Below are 26962 nucleotides of genomic sequence, written 5' to 3'. Positions count from 1 at the left end.
ATTCTTTTGCGAAGGATTCTGAGTGTGTTCTGAAAGTTAGTGGGGTGGCTGCAGCTTCAGGGAGGGTCTCCAGCACCGTGGGGCAGTGGAAGAATATTTAATATCTGAGTACTGGGTCTGTGCTGGGAGAACTTAGGTGAGTCACAGACATCTGTACATAGCACTTTACGGTTTAAAATCTTGCACGTACATGATTTTATATCATCTTTACAACAGCCTTCTGCACGTGGCATAATTTCCCCATTCCATCCCATTTTATAGAGAAGGAAAATGAGTCTCGGGGAGCTTAAGGGACTGCAGGGTCCCAGGGGAACACGGCAGTGCTGAACTTGGATATGTCTTGCCAACCTCAGAGCTTCTTTCCACAAATGTTCATGTTATAGCCTAGGCCCCAGGTTTCCTCTCTGGAAACAAGAGTATTGGGCAATCTCTGCAATCTGGTCCCATTCTGACATTCTGTTGTTCTGTGGAGTGGGTCATGTGCATTTTCTCTCTAATGCTATGTCCTTAGCACCCGAGTTTAAGATTATACTGCCAAGCTGTGAGACAGAGAGAGACTTCAAAGGAAAAGTGACATGATTGCTATCACCTTCGGAGGGTGGGGTCAGAGAGAGAGAAGGGGATTGGCTTGGAGCCAGACCAAGGCAGGATGAAATCTTGACTCTTCCATTTTTTAGCACTGAGACTTTGAACAAATCACTCAACCTCTTTGAGCCTCGGCTTCCTCTCCTGAATTTTCAAATTGGGGTAATGACACCGATTTTGCAGATGGATGGTTGTGGAGATCAAGTGAAATTGTTTTAAAAAGGCTGATACGCTTATCACCTATTAGGTAGGTAGCGGTGCTTATTGAAAGTTAGTTCCCTTATCTTACTTTCATCTGGTAGATATGCATATCAAACCTGTTGTCAACAACAAGGATTTGCTTAATTTCTGGTGGTCATGACAGTATAGGCTGTATCTATTGGAAAGGGACCTAAGACTACTGGCCTGCCTAACCACTGGTGTGTGCCCAGGGGCAAAGGAGAACAAATATGCATTATTTGTTTGGAGCTGAGAGCGAATGGACACAGCCAGAAGTGCCCCTGTATGTGAAAAATATTTTTGGGGACCGTTGTTCACCTTAGATCATGTAAATTATGCACATTATTCCATAATATATCCATGTTTACTTTGATACTAAAATAGTGTTTAAAACAGTACCTGGCATGTAGCCAAAACTTGATAAGCATTTGTTGACCAAGTGAATTAATTTTTGAGTAAAAAATAATGTTTGCCATCAGTGGATGGACCTAGAGACTGTCATATGGAGTGAAGTACGTCAGAAAGAGAAAAACAAATATCATACATTAACACATATATGTGGAATCTAGAAAAATGGGACAGATTATTTTATTTGCAAAGCAGAAATAGAGACACAGACATAGAGAACAAGATATGGATACCAAGGGCGAAACAGGGGGTGGGATGAATTGGAAGATTGGGATTGACATATATACACTATTGATACTATGTATAAAATAGATAACTAATGAGAACATACTGTATAGCACAGGGAACCCTACTCAATGTTCTGTGGTGACCTAAATGGGAAGGAAATCCAAAAAAGAGGGGATATATGTATATGTATAGCTGATTCACTTTGTTTTACAGTAGAAACTAACACAACATTGTAAAACAACTATACTGCAATAAAACTTAAAAAAAATAATAAAATAAAATGTTTGCCATCAGGTAAAATTGATGTTCCAGGAAGATGAATTGTACTTGACAGTGGCCTCCAGCATCTGACTGCATAGCCCCGCACACCCACCCCGAGGAACACGAGCCCCACAGAGATTCACCCTTTTATCATACAGTTGAGAAATCTAGGTTCACATCTGTAAAGCAATAAGCCGAGCTGGTCTAAAACCCAGGTCTCCCGAGCCCCACCCCAGGCTCATACAACTAAATGTTCAATTCTTCATCCTCACGTTTCAAGATCTTCAAGCTTTTGGTTTCCCTACATCTACTTCTTTGGTTCCTCCATACAGTACCTAGAGGCCAGATTAAATGTGCTAGGGCTGTCCTTTGCTGGGGCTGTGTTTCACAGTTGTGACAAACACTTTGTTTGACCATGTTTCTTTCCAGAATCTCCCGTACTAATTGTTTGAATATTTATGAAGGGCTTTATGATGGTTTTGATGATTTCTTCCATTTTTGTCTCAAGAATATTTCAGTAAGACAGCACATTAAAAGGATCATACACCATGATCAAGTGGAGTTTATCCCAGGAATGCAAGGATTCTTAAATATATGTGAATCAATCACTGTGATACACCATATTAACAAACTGAAGGATAAAAAACATGATAATCTCAATAGATGCAGAAAAAGCTTTCGACAAAATTCAACACCCATTTATGATAAAAACTCTCCAGAAAGTAGGCATAGAGGGAACCTACCTCAACATAATAAAGGCCATATATGACAAACCCACAGCCAACATTGTTCTCAGTGGTGAAAAACTGAATCCATTTCCTCTAAGATCAGGAACAAGACAAGATTGCCCTCTCTCACTGCTATTATTCAACATAGTTTTGGAAGCTTTAGCCATAGCAATCAGAGAAGAAAAAGAAATAAAAGGAATACAAATCAGAAAAGAAGAAGTAAAACTGTCACTGTGTGCAGATGACATGATACTTACTATACATAGAGAATCCTAAAGATGCTACCAGAAAACTACTAGAGCTAATCAATGAATTTGGTAACGTAGCAGGATACAAAATTAATGCACAGAAATCTCTTGCATTCCTATACACTAATGATGAAAAATCTGAAAGAGAAATCAAGGAAACACTCCCATTTACCATTGCAACAAAAAGAATAAAATACCTAGGAATAAACCTACCTAAGGAGACAAAAGACCTGTATGCAGAAAACTATAAGACACTGATGAAAGAAATTAAAGATGATACCAATAGATAGAGAGATATACCATGTCCTTGGATTGGAAGAATCAACATTGTGAAAATGACTATACTACCCAAAGCAATCTACAGATTCAAGGTAATCCCTATCAAACTACCAATGGCATTTTTCACAGAACTAGAACAAAGAATTTTGCAATTTCTATGGAAACACAAAAGACCCGAATAGCCAAAACAATCTTGAGGAAGAAAAACGGAACTGGAGGAATCAGGTTCCCTGACTTCAGATTATACTACAAAGCTACAGTAATCAAGACAGTATGGTACTGGCACAAAAACAGAAATATAGATCAATGGAACAGGATAGAAAGCCCAGAGATAAACCCACGCACATATGGTCACCTTGTCTTTGATAAAGTAGGCAAGAATATACAATGGAGAAAAGACAGTCTCTTCAATAAGTGGTGCTGGGAAAACTGGACAGGTACATGGAAAAGAATGAAATTAGAACACTCCCTAACTCGGTATACAAAAATAAACTCAAAATGGATTAAAGACCTAAATGTAAGGCCAGACACTATAAAACTCTTAAAGGAAAACATAGGCAGAACACTCTATGATATAAATCACAGCACCTAGAGAAATGGAAATAAGAACAAAAATAAACAAATGGGACCTAATCAAACTTAAAAGCTTTTGCACAGCAAGGAAACCATAAACAAGACAAAAAGACAACCCTCAGAATGGGAGAAAATATTTGCAAATGAAGCAACTGACAAAGGATTAATCTCCAAATATACAAACAGCTCATGCAGCTCAAAATCAAAAAAACAAAAAACCCAATCCAAAAATGGGCAGAAGACCTAAATAGGCGTTTCTCCAAAGAAGATATATAGATTGCCAACAAACACATGAAAGGATGCTCAACAGAACTAATCATTAGAGAAATGCAAATCAAAACTACAATGAGGTATCACCTCACACCGGTCAGAATGGGCATCATCAAAAAATCTACAAACAATAAATGCTGGAGAGGGTGTGGAGAAAACAGAACCTTCACGCACTGTTGGTGGGAATGTAGATTGATACAGTCACTATGGAGAACAGTATGGAGGTCCCTTAAAAAACTAAAAATAGAACTACCATACAACCCAGCAATCCCACTACTGGGCGTATATCCTGAGAAAGCCATAATTCAAAAAGAGACATATACCACAATGTTCACCGCAGCACTATTTACAATAGCCAGGACATGGAAGCAACCTAAGTGTCCATCAACAGATGAATGGATAAAGAAGATGTGGCACATATATACAATGGAATATTACTCAGCCATAGAAAGAAACGAAATTGAGTTATTTTTAGTGAGGTGGATAGACATAGAGTCTGCCATACAGAGTGAAGTAAGTCAGAAAGAGAAAAACAAATACCGTATGCTAACACATATATATGGAATCTTAAAAAAAAAAAAAAAAGGTTCTGACAAACCTAGGGGCAGGACAGGAATAAAGACACAGATGTTAAAAAAAAAAAAAAAAAAAAAAAAAAAGACACAGATGTAGAGAATGGACTTGAGGACACGGGGAGGGGGAATGGTAAGCTGAGACGAAGTGAGACAGTGGTATGGACATATATACACTACCAAACGTAAAACAGATAGCTAGTGGGAAGCAGCTGCATAGCACAGGGAGATCAGCTGGGTGTTTTGTGACCACCTAGAGGGGTGGGATAGGGAGCATGGGAGGGAGACACAAGAGGGAGAGGATATGGGGATATATGTATACATATAGCTGATTCACTTTGTTATACAGCAGAAACTAACACAGCATTGTAAAGCAATTATACTCCAATAAAGATGTTAAAAAAAAAAAAAGAGTATTTCAGAAAGGAGCATCTGGGGGTTTGTGGGAAAGATTCCAAATCTGGCCTTGTTTCTGAGGAGAGAAATTGAGATCCAGAGTGAAGAAAACACCTCAGCCAGATGTAATCCCAAGATGGCAACCTGAGCTAATTGTGTTCCTTTTGGGGACCTGTAGCAGACAGGTTTGCCTGCTTGTGCACAACCTTCCTGAAGCCTCATCTGGGAAATCTTCCAGACAGAGCCATCCAGTTTTGTTAACCTAGCTGCCACCTTTCCCAAGATCTCCTCTTACCGCTGTCCCAACCATTTCTTTTTTCTTCTTTTCACCACCCTCCCTCCCTCCCCTAAATCTCTTCCTCTGCCCAACATTTCCCTGGCTGTCAGAACTTGTTTCCTGTCAGTTGCCTCTCCCTAAGCCTAGATCCACCCCAGTGCAGTATCCTTGACAAAACAGTTGTGGTGATGCAACAGCCCAAGGTGTCAAAGCCATTAGGTAATTCAAGCAGGGGAAGGGTTTCTTCTGTCTAGAAAGACAAACACGCACACTAAGAGAAAAGCTAAACAAGGAAGACAATTTCACATCCCCTGGTCTCTTCCCTGCTCCTGGGCCATGATCCCATAGCCTTTGTACCTACAGTGGATCCTCTCAGAGCACTGGACTAAGAACCCACCTGACTTAGAAGGTGTGGCAAGTTTGAACACCAAGGAATAGAACTTTGTCAAGATTTCAACACACCCCTGTTTTGCCTTTTCTGTTTGTTTTCCTATCAGCTGCACCCTAGGCTCCTGCTGCTGCAACGGCCCCAGTAGTGACTCAGTGCCTTGGATGGGACATTGTTCAAAGGGGCCTGTGGGTGCAGCAGGCAAAGTCTCCGCCCAGGAAACCAAGCCCCTGAGGTCACCTTCCCTTGAAGGTGCATTCATTCAACACTCAACACTTGGTAAGAGCCTGCTATATTCTAGGGATTGTGCTTGGAGCAAGGGGATGGGGCAGGGAGGACGCAGAGATGAATAGAAAATGGCTTCTGTTCTGCAGGATCTCACCGTCTAGTGAGAAATCTGGACATACAGGCAAGCATCACAGGCTGCTGTGATGATGGGACTCTAACTTAGGTCTGAATAAAGTTCTAGAAGCCTCAGGGGAGTATGTGACCAACTCCCTCTGGGGGTCTAGGAGCCAATGACCCAGGAGGTGACACTTGAATTATAACCTGAAGGATGAGTAAGGCTTCTCCAGACAGGTGGGAGGAAACAGGGTGTTCTAGCCAAAGGGGCAGTGTATTCACAGGTGGGAAGGCTGAGAGAGCAGATTGTTTTCTGAGAATATGGGGTTCATGGAGACTAAAATCGGGGCTGTGCTGGGGAGAGGTGGGAATGGGGGAGGTGTTGCTGAATAAGTTGGTTGGGGCAAGATCGGATTTTTTTTTTTTTTTTTTAAACATCTTGCTGAGGAGTGTGGCCTGTCCTGAAGGCACCAAGGCACCAAAAGAGGTTTTGGAGCAAGGGAGAGATGCGAGTTGATCCATGTGGCAGTGGCAGCACCTCTCTTCCCCAGTCGTCTTCCTGCTGGGGAGCCACACTCTCAGGGTTCATCTCATCTATATTCAGCCCTACTGTCCTCAGCCAGCAAAAAGACAGCTTTCAGCACCAGCCCCTCCCCAGAAAGAGCCTCCCTTCAGATGACTGACTCCAGGGAGCTGGAGATGCAACCGTCAGTCTGGGGTAAGATGTGGAGTGGTTAGGCTAAGAGCTTTGGCTTCAGACAAGCCCTGGTTTTAAAACGTGGCTCTGCCTCTTATCAACTCTGTTGTCTTGAGCAAGTTGTTTCGCTCTTCTAAAGACTCAGTTTGCCCTTTATGAAATGGCCTTGACGGACAGTAATGCCTTCCTTGTTGGGTTCCCTTGAAGAGGGCCTGATGTGTAGTACATGGAAGTGCTCCATCAACTGTATCTGCTGTTGGTCTGTCCAACCCGGCTATCAGCCCCTTAGCCAAGTTACTTATCACATCCATGTGACTCTTACTGCCCTGAGACCCAGGCAAGGAGGCCCCAGGTTCACCTTTGAGGAAGATACCACGGCATATCACAAACATGAAAACAAATAAACCTGAAAAAGGCGGCATGGGCTCTTCCGTCATTCAGAATCTGGTACTCAGAGCTGACACAGCAAGAACCATAACCAAATACATCAGTTCTTGTGACAAACGTCAGTCAGGTCCCCAGATCTTCAGATCTTTTGCCCTATACTGCTTTGGAGAACAGGGAGGATTTGAATGGTTAAAGCACTTAGGTAAGAGAAATTAAACAATTCATTAACTTGTCACATCCCTCCTCTCAGATGGCATAAATATAATAGACCCTTAATAGAAAAGTGGTGCTGAGTGTCCGTTTTCCTGTTTCTCTTTATGCTCTAATTCATGACTCTGGTAGTTCTGAATTAGCATGAGTTTCCAGCAGTTTTACATGGCACTTGAGGAATATTTTGCAAAATAAACAATTCATATTACTCTCAAATTTGTGTTTATGTAGGTTGAAACATAATCTCTCTGACAAGTGTGATATAGATTCATAACATTTGCAACTAAGTGGGCATTAAAAGCTGGCATTTTCAATAGTTTAATTTTTTACAGAAATAAATACAATTTGATTAAATTAAAAAATTAAACTTTAAAATTAGCTTTACTTATATAATTTTTATTTACAATGTTAATATCTATTAATTATAACTTACTTGTAGTTTACTTTTTAACTGGAATTAATAATTTTTTATATTTAAGATGTTTTTGAAAATGTATATGGAAAGTACTTTTAATTTTTAAATGTATTACATTTACTTTCATGTACATTTTTCATGAAATTATATTCAAGTGTTATACACTTTGAATACAATTAACAATTTGTTCTGTAATCCTTTAGATCAGTGTTGTCCAGTAGGACTTCCTGCTATGATGAAAATGGTCTGCATCTGTGCTGCCAAAATGGTAGTCACTAGACACACGTGCCTACTGAGTATGTGACATGTGGCTACTGCAACTGAGGAACTTTTACTTTAATTTTAATTTCTATTCAATTTTAACTGATTTAAATTTTAAATATCCACATGTGGCTAGTGGCAATTATATTGAACAGCACGTTTTTAGATCATTAAAAATGAGAACCTGTCTAGATAATAGAAATAGAAAAAGCACAGGAGGACCTAAGAAAAGATGAAAGTTTGAGGAGAGAAAGAAATAAAGAGGTGGTCTGCCTAATTCTTTAAAATAGAAATAATGAAAGTGAACAAATTGACTTGTACACAGAAAAGCCTACTTAAGAGTAGGTGGTGGACTGAAAAATTCAAAAGCTGGAAAAAAACAGGAGTTGATAAAATGTAACAGAGACAAAGCAAAGCTAACATTTGCTTTGAATATTAGTATAAAGTTTTTAGATTAATATTATTTAGCCAGTACTTAGCCAAACATGATGGTGCTTTTCATGGTACAAATGGATCAATCTTTCCAGGAAAATTTGTGGATCTAGTAAAAATTATTAGGAATGAGGAACTGGGATGTCTCAAACATAGAAGACAGATTAAATAGTAACAAGAGGAATTTTCATTATTTAGTATGGCGATTTCAAAATGAGACTATTAATTAAATGGGTAGTAAAGTGCAAAAAAATATATATAAAATTTTATAAAGCAAATATCATCCAGTACAACTAGATTGCTTCAGGGGCAAAAGTCATGAACAACTACCAATTACTATATATGTCATTGAACTATGCCAGATAGGAAAATAAAGAAATCAAAATTAATTTCCTTGGTTTTACATCCCTTGTTATAAAGTTCAGGTTTTGATTTAAGTAAAAAAATAAAAAGGATTTTCAGCTTTTGGCATTTATTTAAACAATTGCCTTTTGTATGTCTTCTTTGATGAAATGTCTATTCAGTTCCTTTGCCCATTTTCAAATTGGATTAATTGTTGTTTGCTATTGAGTTGTAGGAGTTTCTTATGTATTTTGGATAATAGCCCTTTATCAGATACATGGTTTGCAACAATTTCTCCCATTCTGTTGTTGCCTTTTCATTTTGTTGATTGTTTCCTTCACTGTGCAGAAGCTTTTTAGTTTGATGTAATCCCACTTGTCTATTTTCCTTTTGTTGCCTGCTCGTTTGATGTCATATCCAAGAAATCACTGCTAAAGCCAATGTCAGGAAGCTTTCTTCCTATATTTTCTTCTAGGAGTTTTATGGTTTCAGATTTTATGTTTAAGTTTTTAATCCATTTTGACATAATACCACTTACATGAGGAATATAAAATAGTAAAACTCATAGAAGCAGAGAGTAGGATGGTGGTTGCCAGGGGTAGAGGAGCAGGAGAAAGGGGGAGGTATAAGTCAAAGGGTACAAAGTTTCAGTTATATAAGATGAGTAAGTCCTAGACATCTACTGTACAGCATAGTGGCTATAGTTAAAAATACTGTATTGTATTTTTAAAATTTTGCAAAGAGGGTAGATATTATGTTAAGTGTTCTTATCACACATATAATAATAATAACAATAACCATAACAATAATAATAATAAGAATGGGAAAAGAAACTTTTGGAGGGAATGGATATGTTTTTGACATGGAGTGTAGTGATGTTTTCATGGATGGATACTTATCTCCAAACTCATTAAATTGTATACATTAAATACGTGTAACTTTTTATAAGTCAATAATATCTCAATAAAGTGGTTCAAAAAAAAAATGATTGCCAAAGGCAAGTCTATAATGACACTAACATGGATGATAAGGAAAAAAGTTTATAAACTGGGATTCTACCCCAAAACCAAAGCACTCTCTGTGCTATATATGGTTCATAGTTTAAATTTGTTACTGGAAGATGAGCCTCACTTGGATCCCTTAAACATGGTCTCCCTTAATTTTTAAGCTCTCATGCATTTTGAAGGGCATTGAAATCCACACATTCATAATCTTTCCACTCTTCATATACAGGCATCACTTTGCATGAGGCATTTGTTACATGAGAGGACTCATGTGGTCTATCTTTCCAGGGGAATTATATCCATACCCATATGTGCATCCATATCGATAGTTATGGGTCCAAAGTCTTTCTGACTTTCAAGTACACAATTTCAAACTTGTCACCAGTGAAAGAAATCTAAGCTGGACCTATGTTTGAAGATGAGGGTTCGGAAAAGATCATGTCTTATGTTTAACCTCTCCGAAATGGCTACTGGGTGCAGCATACCTCATGTTAAGGTGTTTTTCTTTTTCTTTTAAGTATCTGATGAACATACATTTTTTTTTTATATTATACAAATACATAATACCATGATTATGGAAATAAAAAGCCACCCACAAGCTTACTATCTTTATAAATCATCTATTTCCATTCTTTCCTGTCTTTTCCAAAAAATCATATTTTCTCACAGTGTTGGACATGCAGCACAAATATAATTTTGCATTCTAATCTTTGTCATAGGCACCACACAACGAGCAATTCCAATGTGGTCTTTATAATGACCCATTTGAATGGCTTCAAAATATAACTTTAGTGAATATATTGTCATTTATATCAGCATTTCGAAATTATCCTGGGACATTGATGTTATCTCCAATTCACTTCTGTTACCAATAATACCTCTTTGGGCACTTTCCTGCCATCCCTTTTCCTAGGCTTGGATTATTTTCTTAGAATAAATCTCCAGTAGTGGAACTATTGGGCCAAAAGAGATGAGACCTTGATAAAATTGTTGGTTGTTACCTCCTTTAATGTATTTATTTTTAATCAGAGTCTTCCTCCCTCATTTAAGCAAACTACCTCACTAGTTCACCAAGTCACTAATGAACTAGCTCAGTGTCCCAGTTTCCTGGTCTGTTCCTTTTCACATCCAACTGGTTCACAAAGTCCCTCATATTTGTTCCTTTCTGACGACAATGAATCTCTGGTTCACATATTTCTACACAAATAAGTTGCAGTGATAATTTTCCCCCCTGAAGCTTGATCTCTTCACAGATCTATTGTCTGGTTTCAAGGGATTACCCATCTATAAAAGTGTCCATGAGACACAGTTTCAGTGATTGTGAAAGGGGTATGCTGATAAGCCAGGTAAAGGCTGGGCTCTTGGCCATCTGCTTTTCTGCCTCTTACCAATTAAGTCTCTGCTTGGGCTCTGTCACCAACCTGTTCCACCAGCTCTTGCCAAAGTGCAGGCAACCATGTGAACATGGGCCTGAGTACTCACCATGTACCCACTCTACCTAGAATTGGCCTAGATCTCATGAGGGACTCTTTGGACACTCAGATTTAATCTCTACCCTCAAGAACCCTTTGAAGAGGTAAGATATATATGCTCTAAGGATATGGCTGAGAGCCTATGGTTCTATAGAGGTTCAGAAGAGATGGACAACATCGTGGGCCCTAAGCTGGGGCTAGAAGGATAGATAAAATTAGAAGAGGCAGAAAGGAGTACAAAGGACATTTAGTTTGGAGGCATTAATTTATTCATCATTCAATCAATAAGCATCGACCACATAGCAGGCTCTGGGCTAGGTGCTGGGCATACACAGATGAGTTAGATAGTATCCCAGTTCTTCAGGAGATCACAATCCCATAGGAGAGACACTCATAAGATGATCATCAGCATATGGTGTAATGCACACTATCACAGAGAAACTGACAAATCAATGGTCATGCAATGGCCAGATCTGCCGGGGAAAGACAAAAGAAGTAACAGAAAAGGAAACTTCCCTCCAGACCAAAGGGATCTGGAGTGTTTTATGAAGATCACACGAACAAAACAGAGTGGAAAGAAGACCCTGCTTTTAGCCAGAAGACCTGGGTTTTCACCTGACTCTCCTCCTTTCCAGCTGTGCGACTGGGATCAGGTTCCTCAAAGTCTCTCTGGGCCTCAGTTTTGTCACAAGTAAAATGGGGATCATGAAACTTCCACATGAACTGTTGGGTGATTGAAAGAGAAGGGAGGAGATGAAGGGCCAAGTGAAAGAACTTATTATTAATTATCATCATCATCATCACATACGAAAGCACTTCGGAAATTCTCTATCCCAGTACACACGAGCAAAGCTACTGCTGTGATGACTTAATTAGCACCACAATTGCCTGCTCTTGTCCTCCAGGCGCTGGCTTACATCTGGAAACAGAGACACTGGCTATGAATGAGCACGGTTCACTCCTGTCACCCACCACATCTTTTTGCTTTGCGTAAATCTCACCCTGGAAGGCCTCAGAATGTTAACTTTGCATCTGTAAGTCCTCCTGAGCATGATTATCAGCACTTTTTTTTTTTTTTCTTTAAGGAAATTAAATCATGTGGAGTTCACTAAACCTAAGGATATTTAAAGTGCATGGAACGTTGGCCACATGCCCAGGATTCACCTAGTCACCCAGGCATTACTGCACAGGCCATTGATTTCATAATTTCTCACAAGAAACTGTGGCAATAGCCAGAGATGACAGAGGTGACAGATGAGTCAAGGAGAGAGGGTGACTCAGAGGCAACCATCTTAGCCCTGCCCACCACCCCCAACTGGCAGCCTTGAGTGTGCTGGCTTCCATAGAGATTTATACTTTTGTTTGGATGTTGCTTTAAGGAGATTAAAGGATCTGTATTCCTGGAAGCCTCCTTCCTCATTTCTTCCCCAGGGCCCTTCAGACCATGCTCCAGTTCATTCCTTTGTAATGAGAAGAACTCACATTCCTTGGGAATTTATTCTATGCTGAAAATCACACTCTGTCTTTCACACCCATTGTCTTATTTACTCCTCACCACTACCACACAGGTATGATGGTTAACCTCAACTTATAGGTGAGGAAACCATGGCATAAAGAAAGTAAGGAACTGGCTAAGGTGAGTCCAGGAATACCTGGTAGAACTGGATGTAGATTGTCTAACTGCAGAGCCCATGCCTCTGACCGTTCTGAAATTCTGCCTCTTTCAGGCAGGAAAGCCTGGAGCTCCCATGTCACAACGATAATCTCGGTCACCTCTGCTGTGAGTCAAAGCTGAGGACTGTTTCAGGATTGGTTTCTCATAAAGCTAGAACTGCAGAAGAGAGGAAATTAGCTGAAGGATGTTCTATGCAATCTTCTTCCTGTGCAGGCAGCCAGAGAAAGCCTGGCTCTGGGAACATGTCCTACAGAGCTCCTGCTGCCAGATGGAGGAGGCCCGTGGTTTACCTTCGTAAGGAAGAGAGAACAACATCTCTGAAAGAGGAAGAGCCAAGTTTAATGACTCTCTTTCAGACTCCACCTCTCTGATTCCTTGTGCAACACTATTTTTCCCTTGAGAATATGTGATCACGTTTATCACCACAAACACAGCTCTCATCATGCCTCCCATTGTTGAAGGACCTCCAAGAATGATTTCTCTTGGCCCCAGTCAGCAGTCTCCAAACTCGGCTGAGCATGGAGCCTCACCAGTTAAAAAGATTTATAATTTGTGTGCCCATATTGATTTATAATATGTGTGTATGCATGTGCGTCAAACCATGCCAATATATTATGCACATTATAAAAATAAAGCAAAAATAGAAATGATAAAAGGAGAGATACATAAGAATTAAAGAATGCTTTAAAATATGTGTTAATCTTCATAACATCATACTATCTTTTCTACCATCCCAAGACATAATCAACACTGTAGGTGGGGTTCATCATTAATCACAGGAATGTAAACCCATATTTCAAGCATTCTTCCTGAGAATTTTAAGGGTATTTGATTGATTGATTGATTGATTTGCCTACCGCTTGTTATATGTGATTAGATCATCGTTGGCTTTAACCCCTGAAATGTGGCCAGTGGCAAGCCAAGAATAGGAGAAAAATCAGCTCTGCCATTTTCTTGTTGTTTGCTTGTATTTGTTACAAGAGTCATTCTCAATCCATGAGTTCTTTGCAGGGATCTTTCAAAACCACTTGTCCATTTCGTGAAGATTTATTAAGTTAGATCCAGGTAAAGATTCCATAAATCCAAAAAATTAGCTAAATGAGAACAGCAGTGTGGGTACCTCATGGACACTCTAGGGCATAGAATCCCTACCCTTCCCTCAGAATAACCTTAGTTGGAGATGTGACATGGAATCATTTGACTTATGGATCTGACATGGGTCCCCTAGTCAATCTATAAAGGAAATAATAGGAATTTTAACTTCTTCTATGTAAATAAAAGTAAATATAAAAGAAGATTCCAATATGATTTCACACCCTCCTGGGGGCATGCACTCCTCTTTGGAAACCCTTGTACCCAAATCAGAGCCCTCAGCCTTCTGAGACTGGTGACCTACTTCTTTAGCCATGCCTCCAACCATTGCTAACTCCACCCATTCCCATGATCACCCACACACTGCACTGTACAAACACACAGGGCTGGACATCTTTTTCTGAAAACTTTCTTCCCCTGAGCCTTTGCTCAGAATGTTCCCTCTGCTCTCCTTTGCTGGCTTTTGAAATTTTACTCAGCCCTAGTGGCTCACCTCAGCCTCCACCTTCTGTGGGAAATAACAACAATATCAACTGACATTTATTGACTTCTTACTACATGTCGGATGCTGCATTATCTCATTTAACTTTTACAACAATTCCAGGGGATACGTACTATTATGAGAAAGCTGAGGAATAGAGAATTGCCCAAAGCCACACAGCTAAGAAATGGGGAAACCAGGAACAAAACACAGGGGGACTCAAAATTCCCACACTCTAGCACTGTATGTGTGTTTTAATTAGATTTTATTTGTTTGAGCAGGTAAAGTGTACACTAAGCCCTCCCCCTCTTCCTGCTAGTGGGGAGCAGGAGTTGTTCTCCCCTCAAGTTTCCAAAGCAGGATGTTTGTAAATATCGTGTGGTACTCACTTCACTTTGCCATATGTTGCTGTTACGTGTGCTCATCTCTCAAATCCCCAACTATACTGTAACCTCTTTAGACAGGAACCACTTTGAATACTCCACAGCACATAGCAGAGATGTAGTAAATGTGTCCATTGAGTGGATGAATTAATGGGTGGATGAAAGAATAAATGGATGAATGGAAAAAGCAACAAAACCAAAGGTTCTAGGTGGGTGTGATTGTTTAGAATGTCACTTGATATTTTCCTGGTGGCCTGAGGTGCAAACTACAAGGATACACGTGTGTGGGTCTGTAACATATTACAAAGATTTCAAACTAAAATGGAAGACAAAAGTTCCATTTCCCAAGACTTAGAAAAGCACTTAAGAGCTGTGTTATACTCTTTAATGTATATTTACTGGTTGATAAAGACTCAAACCTATTTATGTAACCTAACTTTCAAAAAAACTGAATGCAGTAAAAAGCTGTCACCTTACAAACCAGCACTTGCTATATTGGATGACTGGAGAAGGACGTCTGGGCAGACCATTCTAAAGTTGACAGTAGTTAACGCAGTTTACGGAAGAAACTTCCGCACATTTAATCCTGAAAACAATGAGCTCGCACACTTGTACACACACACACACACACACACACACACACACACACACACAACCATACACCCCACAGTTCAGGAATTTTTTTCTCCATTTTACTGATTCAGAAACAGGTTTATAGAGGTGAAGTGACCTGTGCAATAATCACATAGCCAAGAAGCAACAGAGCCTATAGCCAAACCTAGGCTTTTGGACTCAAATCCCTTAATCTTGCCCCACTCTGCTTCTCAAACACAAAATGAATCCTAGAATGTCAGGCATTTGAGCCATCGGAAACTCTTTACCCTGGGCATAGAATATATAGCCTCCGTCTGGGTGTCTTTGAAATGCTGTTCCCTATAAGCCTGCGGTCTTGAGGATTGTTCATGGCAGGGAGGGACCAGTGGCTTCTAATCCCTACATGACTAAACAGAAGCTTAGTCCATCTGCAATAAACATCCCTTCCAAGGGCCACAGGTGCACACGACAGAGCTAGCGTCTTTGTTTCTGCCTCAGGGCCGAAACCATCATAGAAGCATATCATCCTCCGCTAAGTCAATTAATCCTTCCTTCCTTCCTTTCTAAATTTTCTTACTAATGTTTGACTATGTTCTTATGTGGAGGTGCAATACGCAGCACCCTACAATAAGCTGCACAGTAAAATGGACAGGCTGCCTGCATCTACTGAAGTCAGGGAGTAGAGGGAGGGCTTCATTCTTAGTCCTCGATGGCTGGAAGAGACAAAAGCAGGACCCAGTGCCTCAATGCCACTTTTCCCACCTTCTCTGAACATGGCATCCACACCAGGTCATATGGCACCCGTGGGCTCCCTTGAAAGAAAAGCCATTAAAGCCCCCTTCAAGTACATCCTGTATATAAAGGATAGAAGTGGGGGTCGGTGCTAGATTTACTTCGGGGAGTCCCTAGAGGAAAGGGATGAAAATTAAAGGCAACCAGCCTCATAAGGCAGAGCTTCTTGCCAGAGACGTACAACAGAGAAATGAGTTGTCTTCTGGAACAGTGAGCTTGTCATCACTGGAAGCATTCAAGCAGAGGCCGGACCATGCCTCCCTGAGAGTGGTGTATAAGCATATATTTAGGGAGTAGAAGGTCTGGCTAGATAACTGCTCAAATACCCCTTCCAGCAACGGCATTTTTTGTGCCTCCAAGTACGGCCCACTTGTATGCTTTGGGAGATGGGTTCAGACAAAGTGCATCTGTTCCATAATACTTGGCCACAGTACAAGCCTGCTGCCTGGTCACGAAGCATTTCATAGGCAGCTGTTACCACACTTATTTCAGAAATGCGGTGAAAAGGGAATTCAGAGACAGGTGAGGGACCTGCCACCACGTGAGCAGGTGCCAAGAGGCCCCCCAGCTCCAGAGCTGCCCAGGGCCTGGGCCAACACTCTTCTCAACTGGATCTGAACTCAGTGATTTCCAACCCTGAGCAATGATCCCAAGACCCCTGGGAACGCCTTTGAGTTTTCCCCTTCTAGGTTATAAAGTCACACAAACTCAGTATTTGAATAGTCTTTGAAGTCATGGAGTCAAGCTCTCTGGAATCCACAGGAAAGTAATGATTCCTGCTGACTCTGATTGAGAACTAGAAAATGGAATGAGCCCCAGGGAATCCTAAGAAATTCTGTCTGGGCTCAGGGATAAATAGGGCAAAAGTCACAGCCGAGTCTCCTGTCAGCTTGTCCCCAGGAAACACTGAGCCAATCTTTGTGGCGGGAAAAGGCTGAGTTCCAGGAGTGGGGCAGACGTAATAAAGTTTGTTAAGGTTGCAAGCATTTGGAGCAACAGGAGACAATAATGGCACAGCTAGGAGCACTCTTTCTCTTGAAAGGTCTCTGCATTTCACAGATGGGGAAGCAGCAGGATCTAGGAGAAAGCAATGAACTGAGAATCAGAAAACCTGGGCCACCACTGACTTACTGTGTGATCTCGGGAGAACGCTTAACCTCTTGGAGCCTCGGTTTCCTCACGAGGATGACAATTTGCGCCCAAGCTTGATTAGAGGATCCATGGGGTGAGGGATGTGAAGCACTTAAACATTAGACAGATGGGAGGTGCTAATATGATCATGCCTGCTTCGTGTGCTTTTCTAAAGCAAGTTGATTTTTTTATTATTCTCCATTTCCAGATGCGGAAATCAGGGCACAGAGATACGAAGGGATGTGGGTCCCGTTCCTTAGTGCCAGGACCGAGAGAAGGGGTCTCCCTACACTGGGAGGGCTCTAGTGCCTCCTCATGGCCTGGCACGTCCTCTCTTTCTGAGACTGACAGGGTTCCATACCTGTCTGGGGCAATACTCCAGACTGGGGAGATTTCCTTCTGTTCAGCTGCGTGAGACACACGTATCCTGGCAGGGAATCAGGTAGATGGCCACTTTCACGTCAACTCGGGAGCCCTGGCACCTACGTCTCTTCTCCACACACTCCCACTGTCCGCCTTCCCCCACCCCCTGCTGTTGGGATGGTCTCTGCTATTGGCCAAAGGCTGCACCCTCCGGTGCTATCTCAGATCAGGAAGTAATCTTTGGTGTCTGTCTGGTTCCCTGCCTCAAGGAAGGTCCCACCATCATCTACACTTTCTAACAGTCCCCAAGGCCTTCTCTCTTCTGCTTCTCCACCAACGTGGCCTCTTCTGCGAAGTTCTCTAACCATGGGTTTCCCCAACATCCCCCCGCCCGCAGGTTCCCCCTCACCATCATCTTCATTTCAGAAAATGAAATAAAAAAGAAATTCGCGTGACTCATCAGTCCACATGGCAGGAGGGGGAGAAGCAGAGAGAGTGAGTCTGTGGGTCCAGATAAGGATGTCTGCAGGCCTCTTGCCTGCTTCCCGCGGTCTGCTGAGCTTCACGAGAGGGAAGATAGAAAAATCTGGGCGATGCCATATTGTCTCCGAGAGCAGCTAGAGTGAAAATGAAGTGTGACTGCCGCCTCCCCAAAATGCAGGGCAGCTCCTGCTTCACGGGCTCAAATGTAGCTCAGCGGCGGGCCGCGCAGCCTCAGGACAGATGCTGCCGTGGTGGCCAGCATCGCGGAGCCTCAGCTACCATCCCGGCCCAGGGTTCCCCCAGGCCTCGACGCCACCCTCCCTGATGCCTGGGGCCCACTCCATATCAGGCCCCCTGGGGACACAGCAGTGTCTGCTGGGGACACTGAGCAGGGAGCCAACAAGGGGTGACTTCTTGGGAGCCCACCATCAGCCCGGGGTTTGGCAAGCCCCGAATTCTACGCCTGTCGGCTGGCTGGAGGCCTGCTAGACGGGGGATCATACCAGGCAGAGTGTGCTTGATGGGGAAGAGTCAGGGTAGGTGGGACTCAGCCTCGCCATCAACAAGAGGGGCTCTGCTCTAATCCACTTTGCATACGGGCATCTGCCTGAGATTTCACTGGAGGAAAAAAAAGACAAAACAAAATGAGAGTCCACTGCGATTACAAACCAAAAAAAGCAAACAACCTTAAAAGCCCCAACAGTCTAGCCCAGTGTTCCTCAAACTTGAACATGCCTCAGATCTCCTGGAGGGCTAGATAAAACACAGATGGCTGGCCCCCTGTCCAAAGTTGCTGAGTCAGCATTTCAGGGTGAGGCTGATTCAGCATTTCAGGGTGAGGCTGATAGTCTGTATTTCTAACAAGCTCCTAGGGGACCCCAGTGCTGCTCTTCTGGGGACAAACTTGAAGAACCATGGATCTAGCCCAAATTTTCCCTTCAGAGCCAGGATAGGTGATTCCTCCAAGCTTCCTTAGCAAGTTAGAGATGAGCTAGAATAGACCCCACTCTCCCACAGGCCCTCCCTGCCTTGTCCAGGCCTTGTGCATCACACCCTGCACCTGCTCCAGCATGACAGGGCCCTGGACACAGAAGGCCAGTCTGGCCTGGGCTCTCAGGCTGCTTTATCCCTGGGACGATGATCAAAGGGCAGCATTCCTAGCCCGGAGCCCATGCTCAGAAGGCCTGTGTCCCGCATTCGGGGAAGTTGCATCATATCCCCAGGTCATCAGGATGCTTCCCGTACTTCACTTATTCAGGCCTTCACTCCTTATTGAGCTTTCCATGATCTCATCCCTTTGTTCTTTCACTCAACACATCCTGATTGAGACTTTCTAGGTGCTGGGTGCTGTCCTACATCCTGAGACACAGAGACTTCTCAACCTGAGAGACGGGTTCCTCTCTGCTCTCAAGGACTTTGCAGTCAGAGTGGAAAAATAAGTCCAATCAAGTCAGTACATTGTGAAGGGGAAAGAAGGGAGTGCATTGAAAGGTGAATGAAGGAGAGGAGTGGGGAGGGTTTCATCAGGCGGGCAGGATGATGTTAACAGACAAGAGGGATGGGCATGGGGTAGGGAAGACATATTCAGTGTAAGGATTAAACAATGAGAAGTATTTATTGAGTATTTGCTCGCTGTACATCGATCGCTTTCCGTACTTCTTTTATCCTCACAACCATCCCTACAGGAGATGCCATTATTAAATCCTCATTTACAGACGAGGAACCTGAAGCTCGGAGAGGTTATGCAACTTCCCCAAGGCCCCACAGCTACTCAAACTCAGGTTTTCTGACCCAAGAACCTGATCTCTTAACTACTGTACCATCTCACCACTCTCAGCAAGGGAAAGAGACAGCTTGCTCCTGTCTGGAGGGAAGCAAGGAGTAGGTTTCTGGAAGCACTGGACAGGTGTGGGGAGTAGATGGAATGCAGTGGGAGAGGTAAGCTTGGGCTTTGTTTGTTGAGGGGCTTGACTGCCAGGGAGAGGAATTTGAATGCAACTCAGGAGGCTGTGAGGCCACTGAAGGATTTTGAGTCGGAGGGGGGTACACGGCAAAACTGTGTTTAGGAAAATTGCTCTGATAGCAGCGGGCAGATTGGGTTGGAGAAGGGAGATAACTGGTGACCAGAGTCTACTGCAGAATCTCAGAAGTGAAAAAAATGAGGCCTGGCTTGGGGAGGGTGGCAGACGTGGAGGGAGACTCAAAAGAAGATGCTCTTCTTACCACTGTTATTACAAATATTTTTTGACTCCTGACCACAGGCTTTACCTCTATCAACTCATTTAATCCTAATAGCAGCTTGTACATCTGATCTCTGCCCTTCTGATATTTCTTGACCTTCCTTTATCTCCACCCCCGGCAGTTTTCCTATTAGGGGATCCGGGCTTGAGACTTCTTCCTTGAAGACGAATCATGGGCTGAGACGACTCAGGGTCAAGAAGTTATGATCAGTTTCAGAACTATTGATTCTCCTCATCTTCCAGGTGAGGAAGCTGAGGTCTGGAGGGGATCAGTAACTTGTCCCCTCTGACTAGAGGTGGGAAGTCTCCCCCCAACTTTCCTCTTGCTCCTGTTCTCCCGCTTCCTGGGGCCAGGCTGGAGGCCCTGCAGCTGCGGTGGGTGCCAGATGGCATCTCAGTCACGAGGAAGGAGGGCGCCCGAGGACCCTGCGGTCAGCCCCAGGCTGGCAGCCCATCCCCACATCGCCACTGTGGGCACAGAGACAGTGAGTGAAGGGAGCACGTGGGATAGAGAGGGCGAGAACGCGGTGACTCACGCCCTGTGTAGAGCTGCTCGCAGCTGTTCCGAGGGCATCCCGGCCCGGCTGAGGCAGCTGCCATCCTCACTTTGTCAGTCACTCTTGGCCTAGGCAGCCGCCATGCTAGGAGCAGAGGGGAGGAAGCTGGGCTGTAAATGGGCAGCACTGGGCAGAAGAGCGAGTGCCCACCAGGGAGTTCGGAAACCTCAGCTCCGCTCCCAGCTCTGCTTTTGCTCTTTCCAGCGGTGTGAGCTTGGGTATGATGTCACCTGAACTGCATGAGCCTGACTCCTCTCACGTGTTCATGGGTACATTGGAGAGTGGCCAGTAGGGTAATGCACGGAAGAAAAAATAATAATAAAGCCTCTTGTAAATCTAGAGGGGTTTACACACGTGTTTTAGTCTGTTCAGGCTGCTACAATGAAATACCACAGACTGAGTGGCTTACAAAGAACAGAAATTTATTTCTCACAGTTCTGGAGGGTGGGAAGTCCAAGGTCAAGGTGCCTCCAGCATGGTGGCGTTCTGGTGATGGCCCACTTCCTGGTTCACAGCTGGCACCTTCTCACCTTGTCCTCAGATGGAGGAAGGCACAAGAGAGCTCTCTGGAGCCTCTTTCATAAGGCACTGATCCCATTCCTGAGAGCTTCTCCTTCATGACCTAATCACTTCCCAAAGGCCCTACTTCCTAAAATCACCTTGGGGGTTAGGATTTCAACATATGAATTTTGGTACTATTATCATTGTTGAATGCTAATATTAACATCATTAAACATTCTCAAAGCAAACATGGTGGTAAAATGTTAACATCTCTGCGAAGGGTGTATTTGAACCCTTGGTGCTATTTTTGCAACTCTTCTGTAAACTTAAAATTACTTCAAAATAAAATGTTTTAAAAAATGTTACATTCTCTGTAATTACATTCTCTTTCATTCAGCCAAGTTCACCATGAGGCAGGCAAACGTCAGGAAGATCGCTGCCTCGTAGAGCTGACATCCCAACAGGCAGAGACAAATAGTAATCAGCACAAGAAATACAAAAAGTGTCCTGTTAGAAGGTGTTAAGTCTTACGACGGGTAAAAGTAGGATGGATAACAGAAGAGGGAGCAGATGTCCTAGGTTTGAAGGGGTGGGGAGGGACTTGCAGGCTGATGTATCAATAGTCAAGGTGGGCCTGACTGAGCAGACTCCAGGAGGGAGGGAGAGGAGGGGATTAACCAAGCAGATATCTGGGAAGAGCCTGTCAGGGGCACGCAGCCAGGAGGCCAGCATGGCTGGGGCAGCGTGGTCAGGCTGCGGCCATGGAGGGTCATAGGAGATTAGGTCAGAGGGTCACTGTGCAGCCACGTCCGGTGGGGCCTTGAAGCCTATTTGGAGGCCCTGGGATTTCTCTCTGAAAGAAATGGGACACCAAGGCAGGGTTTTCAGCAGAGAAGTGACAGAATCCAATGCACATCCTGCAAGGGTTATTCTGAAAATATACCAAGGAGCACAAGGGTAGAAGCAGGGAGACCAGGTAGGAGGCGACGGCAACAGTCCAGAGGGATGGCTGCAGGGGGTGCAAAGTGATGAGATTTGGGATCTGTATTTTAAAAGTGGAGCCAACACAATTTCCTTGACCCAAATTCAATTTCTAAGTCCGCTTCCAGCCCCCAAACCCTTTGACTGCACTAGAATTCCATCATCACCTCCACAAAGTCCCCTGCCCAAGCGTGGAGAGAGAGACACCGGGCTACTTTTTAAAAATAGATACAACTCTTTCAAGGGTCCTGTTTCTCTGCATGATTTTGTTTTCCCCTTTTCCTTCTTTCTTTTCTTTTTTGTCTTAACTGAAATGTAGTTGATGTACAATATTATATAACTTACAGGTATACAATATAGTGATTCACAACTTTTAAAGGTTATACTCCATTTATAGTTATTATAAAATATTGGCTATATTTCCCATGTTGTACAATATAGGCTGGTAGCTTATTTTATACCTAATAGTTTGTACCTGTTAATCCCCTACCCCTATATTGCCCCTCCCCCCTCCCTCTCCCCGTGGGTAACCACTGGTTTGTTCTCTATAGATATAGAGAGTCTGCTTATTTTTAGTTATATTCACTAGTTTGTTGTATTTTTTAGATTCCAATAGTTTGTACTTTCCACTCCCCCACTCCAGTAAGGTCCTTCCCTCCCTCCCTCCCTCCACTGGTTTGTTGTCTACAACTGTGAGTCTGCTTCTTTTCTGTTATATTCACTAGTATGTCATATTTTTCCGATTCCACATATGAGTGATATCACACAGTATTTGTCTTTCTCTGTCTGACTTATTTCACTTAGCATAATACCCTCCAGGTCCACCCATGTTGCTGCAAATGGCAAAATTTCATTCTTTTTTATGGCTGAGTAGTATTTCATTGTGTGTGTGTGTATATATATATGTGTGTATATATATACCACATCTTCTTTATACATTCATCTCTTGATGGACACTTAGGTTGCTTCCATGTCTTGGCAACCATAAATAATTCTGCTATGAACACTGGGGTGCACATATCTTTTTGAATTAGTGTTTTTGTTTTTCAACATGATTATTAAGCCTACGTGGAAGTTGTGACTCCCATTCCATGGCCCAAGGTTTCTGGGATGATGTTTACTCAGTCCTATTCTGTGCCCAAGTATAAGTATGGTGTGAAAGAAAACAAAAGAAAAGTCTGTCTTTCCCTCAATCGGAGGAACTGACAAACCCAGAGGCCAATCCAGAGGACAATGGAGAGGCTGGAAGTGTCCATAAAAGAGAGGTCTGAGTAAGAAGGTACCCTCCGTATGAAGTGTCTGGTCCCTTAAGGACAAACTCCATCCTTGTCACTGTACCACACTAAGACAAACGTGCATGATCTGTCATCTAGACAATCCCTGTAATCTGCTACCTGGTCTCCTGACCCAGCAATCCCCTCTCAACCCACCCTCTGCATTGCCACCAGATGCGTGGTCCCCAAGCAAAATGAAGATGGCTCCTCCTGCTCTTGCCCTGTCCTTGCACCCCAGTATCTATGTTGGGCCCCAACTTTAAGGACTCTCCTCCTTAGAAACCACCCGCTGCTCTCCCAGGTGCCCTGTCCATGGAGGAGGACATTCAGTTGGGGCAGGAGGCTGAGTTCGATCTGGAGGCACTGCATTCTCTTGACCTCAGTTCCACCTCAGCACTTACAGCGCGATGCAGCCTTCTTCACTTCCTGCCCTAATTGCCGTGCAGTGTTACTGTGGGCTGTTAAACAGCTGCCACCTTCCACCCCAGACCTGGGTGCCATCCAAGGGCAGGTGAAAATATTCCTCTCTTCACATAAATTGTCAGAGGAGCTTTCTGGAAGAAACATGCTCAGAAAATGTGCAGCATCACTGGGGCCCATCCACCGGTTTTGACCTGTCCCCATTCATTGCCTTGTTCTTTGGAATTGGTCACCCTGTTGGCCTTTCCTCCCCCAACCACGCCCTTTTGTGCTTCCTTTTTAAAGTCTATGGGTGAGGCTAAGAGTTCTGGCCTAGAATCATGGAAGAGCACAAAACGCTTCAGCGGTAGGGACCTCAGAAGCCACCCATTCTTCTCCTTTCCCCCCGCCCACCCCCGACACAAACGTGATTTACATCCCCAATACAGGAGGCATATAAAGGCAAAGTGCCTTTGGTTGAAGAGCGGTTAGGGGGGCCCAGTTTACTTGCCCCCCTCCTCCCTCCTTCAGTGGTGCAGAGACCAAGCTACCAAACCCGTAAGCCCCTAATTTGTTCAAAACTTTTCGTTTTACAAATGACGATCATTGAGGCCTAGAGGCTTATCCCAATTCACTCAGTGAGTCAAAAGAAGAGGCAGGATTAGGACCCGGATTTCCCCCTGCTCAGCTGATGTCGTTTAAAGAGCTCGGGCATTAGGTCCCGGTGCAAAGAGCTCCATGTGTCGACTTCGAGCCCTGGGAAGGCCGTGGCAGCTGTGTGCTGGAGTCGCCCCCTGCCCACACCTCCTAGAGCCAACGTTGCACATCTCCTCCCACCTCTATTTTCAATGAGTTCATGTTGAAAGCTTGAAATTGGCCATGGTGAGAAACTGGCAAATACTACAAATCAGGGCTTCCCCTCTCCCTCCCCCCAAGAGCTGATTATTAAAAACCACTGGTTTGGACATATTCAGTCTCCTTTACCAGGTCCTGAAATAGACCTTCTTATGGAATGTGACCCTTGTTTCTCAGTCTTTAAAGACTTCCAGGGAATAGTCATGAAATGTGAACACTCAAGGAGACCTTTGGGATGGTCTTTATCCAGAGATGACAGGCTTAAGTGCCTGAAGAACCAGTTGAGAAAGTAAATGAGCCAAGCAGTTCAGTGGAAGAAAATAAATACAGAAGGTGAGGAATGTGGTGAAAAAAATCCCAAAGTGTTTAAATCAACAACAACAATGGTGTAGAGTTTGCTAGGGCTGCCATAACAAAATTATAGACTGGGTGGCTTAGACTAATTTACTGTCAAGGTGTTGGTAGGGTTGGTTCCTTCTGAGGGCTGTGAGGGAAGGATCTGCTCCAGGCCTCTGTCCTTGGCTTGTGGACAGCAGTCTTCAAGTTCACATGGCATTCTTCTTGTATGCATGTCTGTTTAATAAGGACACCAGTCATATTCGATCCCATTTTAATTCGATTCTCTCTGTGAAGACCCCCATCTCCAAAGAAGGTCACATTCTGAGATGCTAAGAGTTAGGACTGCAACATATGAATTTGGGGGGAAACACAATTCAATCCATAATATACGGGCAGGAAAAAAACAAATTTGAAGGTCAGATCTGACCTGCTGACTGTTCCGGTTAGAGTGCATTGTCTAAATTGGGCAGGTATGGAAACTAAAGCACTGAGGGACGCAAGTGGCTCTCCAAAGGTCACAGGTGGAAAAAGGCAGAGGCAGGCCTCCAGCCAAGGGCCTTTCTTATCTTCTTATTACCTCCTCTGACCTGAGGCTATTTCACGCTGTGTGTCATCTTGACACCCTTGGAGAGCCTGTAAGCATCCTGAGGGTAGAGATGTATCTGGTGCCCGTTTCCAAACTCCCCACAGCTTATAGCATGGGTGAAACACACAGGAGACACTCAGAAAACCCAAGCTGAGCTTTATCAACCTCAATTCTCTGTCCTTAGCAGAGGCTCTGGCTGCTTTGGAGCTTGAGGTTAACTGCTGGCTCCTGCACCATTGGTTGGCCTTAGATGCTTTGAGGCCTCTGTTTTTCATTAATGCTTTCTTACTACAGTACAACAAAGTGACGTCAGAGGGACAGGCAGTGGGACTTCAGGATCCTCCCACTCTTGTTGATAGTAAGAGCAAGAAGAGTCAGACAATTTGGTCCAAATCCTAGACCTACTAGAACAAACACCTGCTATAGGGCAATCACTTATTAAAACTCTCTGAGCCCTGTCTTTCTTATCTGAAAATTGGGAACTAAAAATATTTAGCTCACTCAATAACTCATTCATGTGTTCCTTCAACCAACATCTTGGGGGGTGTTCAATGTGCTAAGAACCGCGCTGTGGACTAGGTTTGTAGTGAAAAGAGACATGGCCTCTGTCCTCACGAAGCTTGCACTTTAATAAGGAAAACGGATTGGTGTCTAATGTTATACTCTGTGGCAAAGCATGATAGAGGAAGACCTGCTGACTGAAGCAACAGGGGATGGGAAAACCTTGGCAAACTTGGGCCAGGCTGAATCTTTTTTTTTTTTTTTTTTTTTTTTTATTTTTTTTTTCAGGCTGAATCTTGAAGGGAAAAAGTTATCCAGGCGACCAGTGGTGTGAGTAGGGGCTAGTGTGGTTGAGGTAGCAGAGGGATTCAAAAATATATATATATATATATACTGGACCAAAGTGTTCCCTTGTCCAAAAACCTAAACTAGAGGGAGCCGAGTGGTGAGGATTAATGAGATAATGAGACAATGTACATGGAAAATGTTATCACATAGTGCATGGCACATACTAGGTGCTCATGAAATGCCACTTGTCCTTTTCTTTTAACAACATACCTATAGATCTTATCTTCTCAAACCCAAGACCAGAGATGTAAGCTTAAGGTGAAAAAAATATACTTTAGTAATAAGGCTTTAAAATGACTGAAGTCCATGTTCTGATTTATGATATTCTAATCAAGGCACAGTTTTTTATTGGAAAAACCCATATTTCAGTTTTCAGATACATGGAAGAACATT

The 26962-nt window shown here is 43.3% G+C and overlaps 1 long non-coding RNA gene across 3 annotated transcripts; it reads left to right on the top strand.

Moving 5' to 3' along the window:
* Window positions 1–26596, top strand: LOC309660668. 3 transcript variants are annotated; one of them, XR_014263519.1, is made up of 4 exons: window positions 1–5711; window positions 6242–6492; window positions 7687–26462; window positions 26510–26596. It is a non-coding gene; the product is annotated as an uncharacterized lncRNA (long non-coding RNA). The 3 variants fall into 3 exon arrangements; XR_014263520.1 differs by having other exon boundaries at window positions 1–6492; window positions 12722–26462; XR_014263521.1 differs by having other exon boundaries at window positions 1–6492.
* Window positions 26597–26962: the final 366 nt, after the last annotated feature.

Source organism: Balaenoptera physalus, assembly GCF_965194825.1.
Source record: "Balaenoptera physalus genome assembly, chromosome: 4".
Classification (NCBI taxonomy): domain Eukaryota; kingdom Metazoa; phylum Chordata; class Mammalia; order Artiodactyla; family Balaenopteridae; genus Balaenoptera; species Balaenoptera physalus.
The sequence above is the reverse complement of the archived record's forward strand: the minus strand, read 5'-3'. Positions and strand labels throughout refer to the sequence as shown.